Raw genomic sequence first — 8,023 nt, 5'->3', positions numbered from 1 at the left:
CTCTGATCCCTCTTTTGCCTGGATCGCCCTTTCGGGTTTTCAATCCACCGGGATACCCATTTTTGCCTAAGCCGCCCTTGCGGGTTTTCGACTTATCGGGTGTACAAATTCTTTTTATTTTTATCCCTAATTTTTGCCCGAACCTTTTCTTTCTATTTTTTGGTTCGCTGGGATGCCCTTTTTTGCCTGGACTATTTTATTCTTTTTGTCCAGCGGGTCAATTTACGCGAAGTATTTTTTGACTACATCTGAGTTAACAGGGGATGGGAAATCTTCACCATCCATAGTTGTAAGCATCAAGGCTCCACCGGAGAAGACCTTCTTCATAACATATGGACCTTCATAATTAGGAGTCCACTTGCCCCTGTTCTCTGTACCAGGAGGAAGGATCCTCTTCAACACCAAATCACCTAGCTGATAGCTTCGAGGACGCACTTTCTGATCAAAGGCTCTCTTCATCCTTCTCTGATACAACTGCCCATGGCATACAGCTGCTAGCCGTCTCTCTTCGATAAGGCTCAACTCGTTAAACCTTGTTCGAATCCACTCGGCTTCGTCAAGCTTGACATCTAACAAAACTCTCAGAGAAGGGATCTCCACTTCAACATGTAGGACAACTTCCATACCATACAGAAGGGAGTACGGGGTTGCCCCAGTCGATGTACGTACTGAGGTACGGTACCCATGCAAAGTGAAAGGCATCATCTCATGCCAATCCTTGTACGTCACGACCATCTTCTGCACAATCTTCTTAATATTCTTGTTTGCTGCCTCTACAACACCATTCATCTTCGGTCTGTAGGGAGAAGAATTGTGATGTTCAATCTTGAAATCTTTACACAGCTCTTTCATCATCTTGTTATTGAGATTCGAACCATTGTCAGTGATGATTCTCTCAGGAACTCCATAACGACAGATGATCTCCTTCTTGATGAACCGGGCAACCACTTGTTTGGTAACGTTAGCATAGGAAGCTGCTTCCACCCACTTGGTGAAGTAATCAATCGCAACCAGGATGAAGCGATGTCCATTCGAAGTAGTAGGCTCAATCTTCCCTATGATATCAATGCCCCACATGGCAAACGGCCAAGGCGAATTCATGACATTCAGAGGGCTTGGTGGTACATGCACCTTATTAGCATAGATTTGACACTTATGGCACTTCCGAGCGTACTTGAAACAATCAGATTCCATAGTCATCCAATAATAACCGGCTCTCAACAATTTCTTCGAAATTGCATGACCACCAGCATGGGTACCAAACGAACCTTCATGCACTTCCTGCATCAACATGTCTGCTTCGTGTCTATCCACGCATCTGAGCAAGACCATGTCAAAGTTCCTCTTGTACAGCACATCATCCTGATTCAAATAAAAGCTTCTAGCTAGCCTTCTCAGGGTTTTCTTGTCATTCTTTGACGCACCTTCAGGATACTCCTGGCTCTTGAGGAAGTTCTTGATATCATAGTACCACGGCTTCTCATCAATAACAGACTCGGCTGCAAACACATACGCAGGCCTCTCGAGTCGATTCACCGCAACATGTGGGACATGATTCCACCAATGAACTTTGATCATAGAAGACAAAGTAGCCAAGGCATCAGCCATCTGATTCTCATCCAGGGGGACATGATACAACTTCACCTTCTTGAAGAACATCAGTATTCTTCTGGTGTAATCTCTATACGGAATCAAATGCGGCTGGTTAGTATTCCAATCTCCATTGACCTGGTTGATCACTAGAGCGGAATCTCCATATATGTCAAGCGTTTTGATTCTCAAATCAATGGCTTCTTCTATCCCCATGATACAAGCCTCATACTCAGCTTCGTTGTTGGTGACATCAAAAGTCAATATGGGAGAGAAAGGTATATGAGCACCTTTTGGATTGATAAGCACTGCACCAACACCGTTACCATTCACATTCACAGCCCCATCAAACATCAGTGTCCACTTGTCATCAGGATCCGGTCCTTCCTCGACAAGAGGCTCTTCACAATCTTTCATCTTAAGATACATGATGTCTTCGTCAGGGAATTCAAACATCATCGGCTGATAATCATTGATCGGCTGTTCGGCAAGATAGTCTGACAAAATACTACCTTTGATGGCCTTTTGAGACGTGTACTGGATATCATATTCTGTTAAAATCATCTGCCAACGGGCAACACGTCCGGTGAGAGCCGGCTTCTCAAAGATGTATTTCACTGGATCCATCTTAGAAATCAATAAGGTAGTATGGTTCAACATATACTGCCTCAGTCGGCGAGCAGCCCAGGCCAAAGCACAACAAGTTTTCTCAAGCTGTGAATATTTGATTTCGCAGTCGGTAAACTTTTTGCTAAGGTAGTATATGGCATGCTCTTTTCGACCAGACTCGTCATGCTGTCCCAATACACACCCCATCGAATTCTCGGTTACTGATAGGTACATTATCAGAGGTCTCCCAGGAACTAGAGGGATCAGGATTGGAGGTTTCTGTAAATACTCTTTTATCTTGTCAAAAGCTTTCTGACAGTCATCATTCCACCTGATTGCTTGATTCTTTCTTAGCAATTTGAATATCGGTTCACACGTGGCAGTTAGGTGAGATACGAACCGTGCAATGTAGTTCAATCTCCCTAAAAACCCACGAACCTGCTTTTCTGTTTTCGGTTCAGGCATCTCTTAAATAGCTTTGACTTTTGCTGGATCAACCTCAATCCCTTTCTCACTGACAATGAAGCCTAGCAGCTTCCCAGATCTCACACCAAACGTACACTTGTTCGGATTCAGCCTCAGTTTGAACTTTCTCAATCTGTCGAACAACTTCTGCAAATTAACCAGGTGCTCCTTTTCTGTCTGCGACTTCGCAATCATATCATCCACGTACACTTCAATCTCTTTGTGCATCATGTCATGAAAGAGAGTCGTCATAGCCCTCTGATAGGTAGCACCGGCATTCTTCAGCCTGAATGGCATCACCTTATAGCAGAACGTGCCCCAAGGTGTAATGAATGTCGTCTTTTCCATGTCCTCTGGCGCCATGTTGATCTGATTATAACCAGAAAAACCGTCCATGAAAGAGAAAACCGAGGATCGAGCCGTATTATCAACCAATACATCAATGTGAGGTAATGGGAAATCATCTTTCGGACTCGCTCTGTTCAAATCCCGGTAATCGACACACATTCTGACTTGCCATCCTTCTTCGGCACGGGAACGATGTTGGCCACCCACGGGGGATACGTCGTTACTCACAAGAAACCAGCATCGAACTGCTTCTGAACCTCTTCCTTGATCTTAACAGCCATATCAGGACTCGTTCTGCGAAGCTTCTGCTTGACCGAAGGACAATCTTCTCTGAGAGGTAGTCTATGCACCACAATATCAGTATTCAGCCCAGGCATATCTTGATAAGACCAGGCGAATATCTCCACATACTCTCTCAGCATCTCAATCAACCTGCTCTTGACCTCTGTCTTTAAAGCAGCCCCGATCTTGATATCTCTTCTGACGTCCTCAGTACCAAGGTTGACAATCTCCAACTCCTCCTGATGAGGTTGGATGACCCTCTCCTCTTGCTTCAACATTCTAACCAATTCTTTAGGGAGTTCACAATCTTCCTCACTCTCCTCTTCAGCTTGGTAGATGGGACTGCCGAAATCATACTGAGCCATAACAGAACTGTTCATAGTGGATGCCATAAGATCACTTCTGCATGTTTAATGCTTTGTTTTAGAAAAAAGAGTTCAATAAAGTCACAAAAAACAAAAACATTGCCATTTTTTATGGTTTTTGAAAAATGAAAAACAAAAATAGAAAGACAGGGATCACAAAATTGTTTGCAAAACGTCCTTTATTAATGATAATCATTGAAAACATGCTGAGGCCCTACAATGAACCATTACGCCTTGGGCAGAACGTATGGTTTTGTGCAGAATGAAAAAACAAAAGAAAATTACTCTGTTTGAAGAGTAACTTGGACCACATCTTCTGCCGTCCAATTGTTGATCATCTCCCCTAGTACACACGGGCGAACCCAATTGTCGAGATCACAATCACTGTCACCATCTTCACTGCCGACCGCAAAGACGTCACCGTGATTCATCAGCCCAACGCTGGTAAAGGTACTTCGACCTGCTTGTACACCCTGCTCCGCCTGCAAGGGTTGATAGCCAATACCGAACTTATCCTCTTTGATAGGCAAATCCACCATTTTTCCCCAGCCTTCAGCTTTGCCAGAGTCAACAACCTCCTTGGCCTGCTTGTAAGACGCAATCGAAGCACCCGGCTTTCTCTGATCAACAAAAGCCACCCTTACGAGAGCAACAATCTCAATTGCCTGGCATAAGGTTTCGTGGATCTCGCCATCCACCTCTACATATTTGAACGAGGATAGGTGACTCACCAGAATATCTTCTTCTCCGCACACGGTCACAATCTGACCGTTCTAGACATACTTGAGCTTTTGGTGGAGAGTTGACGAAACTGCCCCAGCTGCGTGAATCCACGGACACCCCAACAAACAACTGTAAGCGGGTTGAATGTCCATAACATAGAAGATGATGTCAAAAACCTCCGGACCTATCTTCACCGGCAAGGTAACTTCACCAAACACAGAACGTTTGGATCCGTCGAATGCACGAACTATCAGGTCACTCGGAGTAAGCACAACCCCTTCAACAGATATCTTCTTCAGAATTTGCTTGGGCAACACATTCAGCGACGAGCCGGTGTCTACCAACACGTGAGATAAAACAGCACCCTTGCACTCCATGGTGATATGCAAGGCCTTATTATGATTACGACTCTCAGGCATCAGGTCTAGGTCAGTGAACCCCAAACCATGCCTGGTGCTCACGTTGGCAATAACCCCCTCCAGCTGGTTGACAGAAATCTCTTGAGGTACGTAAGCCATGTTCAGCATCTTCAGCAAGGCATTACGATGTGCCTCAGAGCACAGAAGCAAAGAAAGAATAGAGATCTTGGACGGAGTCTAATTAAGTTGATCTACAATCTTGTAATCACTCTTCTTGATTATCCTCATGAACTCCTCCACGTCCTTCTCAAATGAACCCTCAGGCACCTTCTTCTGAGCAGGTTCCTCATCAACCACTGCCTGTTTGCCTTTAGCCTTGGCGAGAGTCTCGGCATTGTTGTCTCTTAAAGGTTGTGGAGCAAACAGACGTCCACTGCGAGTAAATCCTCCTGGTCCACCGACATTGTCCACAACTGGACTCACAACCACAGGAGTTTTTGCTAGGCACACTGATAGTCACAGGCGACTGATTTACCGGCCTCGTCTGATTTTCAGCCCTCCGATTACTGCGATACGCGTTATCATATTTCCACGGCACAACCCGAGTATCAACAGCCCTCCTGACTGGCGCAACAATTGTAGTTGGATTGCTGGCGGTTACAGGTGCAGAGATGGTAACAGGAGTACCACTTGTTGCAGGCGCACTAACCCTCTAACCACGTCCTTCAGACGGTTTGAAGTAGATAGTGACAGTTGACACTGACCCACGATCTCTAACAGCCCGACTGAATTGCAAACAGCCCTCATCCATCAAACCCTGGATACCGGCCCTTAACTGATCACAACCATCTTCAGACTCGGCACAATCAACACAGCTTTGATCACAGCCCGGGTAGACACCCCCATTCAGCAAACGGCCCTTGACAACTAGCAACAAAGTCTGAATCTCATCAACACTAACCACCAAGTCTTTAGCTTCTGCCCCTTCAATGCTATTTACTCTGTGTGCACCATGCGGCGGCATAGGGTTATTTACAACATTCGGCACAGGTGCGAAATTGATAGTTTTGGCATCAATCAAGTCCTGGACTTTATGATGAAAAGCCCTGCAGTTCTCTATGTGGTGTCCCGGCGCACCAGAGTGAAAGTCACAACGCACATTGGCATCATACCCAGGTGGTATTTTTGTCAACGGCGCCATGGTCCTCAACTCCACAAACCCTAGTCTGAGCAACTCAGGTAACAACTCAGCATAGGTCATGGGCAGCGGATCAAAACGTCTATCAGGCATCCTCTGCCTCGGCTGATACGGACGTTGTTGTTGTTGTTGTTGTTGCGGTTGTTGTTGAACTCTCTGTTGTTGCTGTTGACGAGGTTGAGGTGCTGGAATGGTCACAGCAGCAACCTGATGGTACTGATTTCTGTTCGGATTTCGGCGGTGTTGAACAGCATTAGTTTCACCCTCTCTCCGACGAGGTGCCCCAGCAAACGGTTTCTTGGACAATGAGGACCCAACATCTTGAATTTTTCCAGCCTTGATCAAGCTCTCTGTCCTCTCACCACAGATAACCACATCCGAAAAACTACCGAATGGGCAGCTTCCCATCCTGTCCATGAACACACCCTGAAGAGTACCAATGAACATGTCAGTCAACTCCCTCTCCAGCATAGGGGGTTGTACTCTAGAAGCTAGTTCACACCACCTCTGGGCGTACTCCTTGAAGCTTTCTCCTGACTTCTGACATAGACTCTGCAGCTGAGTCCGGCTAGGCGCCATGTCCATATTGTGCTTGTATTGCCTCAAGAAGGCCTCACCTAGATGCCTCCAGCATCGGATAGAATCTCTTTTCAGTTCCATGTACCAATCCAAGGAAGCTCCAGATAAGCTATCCTGGAAAAAATACATCCACATCTTTTCATCATCGCTATAAGCAGAGATCTTCCGATAATACGCCTGCACGTGGGAGCGAGGGCAAGAATTACCGTTATATTTGTCAAATGAGGGTGCTTTGAATTTGTAAGGGATCCTCAACCCTTCCACTAGACCCATGTTGGTCACATCGAAACCCAGGGAATTCTGACATTCCATGGCTCTTATTTTCTCAGCGAGGGCGTCAACTTTACGGTCCCTATCCTCAACTCTTCCAGCAACTTCATCATCCTCACTCAGCAGTGTGAACATGTCCTCTTGTCTATCAACAATCGGAGCAGGATGACGAACAGGAGCCCGGGTAGCTCTGGCATTGACAGTCTCTGCAGCAAGAGGATGTCCGTTGATTCTGATCCCCCTTAACTCTTCACCCATGGCATAGTCATTGGCGGGATCAGCAGCATTAACGTTCTCATGAACAGGCACACCCACCGGCGACGCTCGGTTGGACTGCGGAATCACGGTCTCTTGTCTCTGAACCAGGGCTCTAAGCTCCTCCTGACCTTGCGCAACCCCTTGCATCATCGTCATAAACTGGGCCATGTTTGCCCTCATCTCAGCCAACTCCGTCTGAACTTGATCCATACTTCTCTGTTGATTGAGTCTGGTTGAATAACGATGCGGTCTTTGATCAGCTATCCTGCCTGACACAGGAACCAGAGTGAGAAGTCGCAAACAAGAGCACCTGTTATGCAATATGATATGAGTATGATGCTAATGCATATGATGCACATGATATGTTCATTTCTCAGGCATTCAAAGAGCCTGATTCATCTTCGAAAGATGGCAACCTGCAGCAAGAACAACACAGGAAGCACAGAAACAACATACACAAGAGCAATGAGTACAGAGTGAAACCAACAACCTCATCTATAAATGAGCAACATGGATCATACAACAATGTCAACAAAGATCCAGAGTAAACCAAAGTACAACAATGAATCCCACCCAACAAGCCTGGGGGTGATTCTCAACATAAACATCAGGAATACAAGCTAAGACAAACGACTTCCAGGAATGAGCGTCTTCAAGTAGTGACACTGGTCTATCAACAGGTCACACTCTGAACATTCTGGCAAGGGAGTAATCTTCTCCTTCAACTGTCTTCTGAGCTCTACAACTTCTCCTCCAAGTTGGTTCTCTGATGCAAGTCTCAAGTCAACTTCCTTCTTCAACTGGATATCTTTGTCTCTGAGTTGCTTCTCCAAGTCTCTGATCTTCTTCTGATAACTGGCTTCAGCTCTCTGCAATCTCAAACACTCTCTGTGCTCTGCATTCAGCAAGTTCTCCATCTCTTCATAAGATCTCTTCTTGCTCCTCGCTCCACCAACATCTACACTCTGGATATCTCT

This window comes from Lathyrus oleraceus, chromosome 1 (genome assembly GCF_024323335.1).
Source record: "Lathyrus oleraceus cultivar Zhongwan6 chromosome 1, CAAS_Psat_ZW6_1.0, whole genome shotgun sequence".
Lineage (NCBI taxonomy): Eukaryota > Viridiplantae > Streptophyta > Magnoliopsida > Fabales > Fabaceae > Lathyrus > Lathyrus oleraceus.
Note: the sequence above shows the minus strand (reverse complement) of the source record.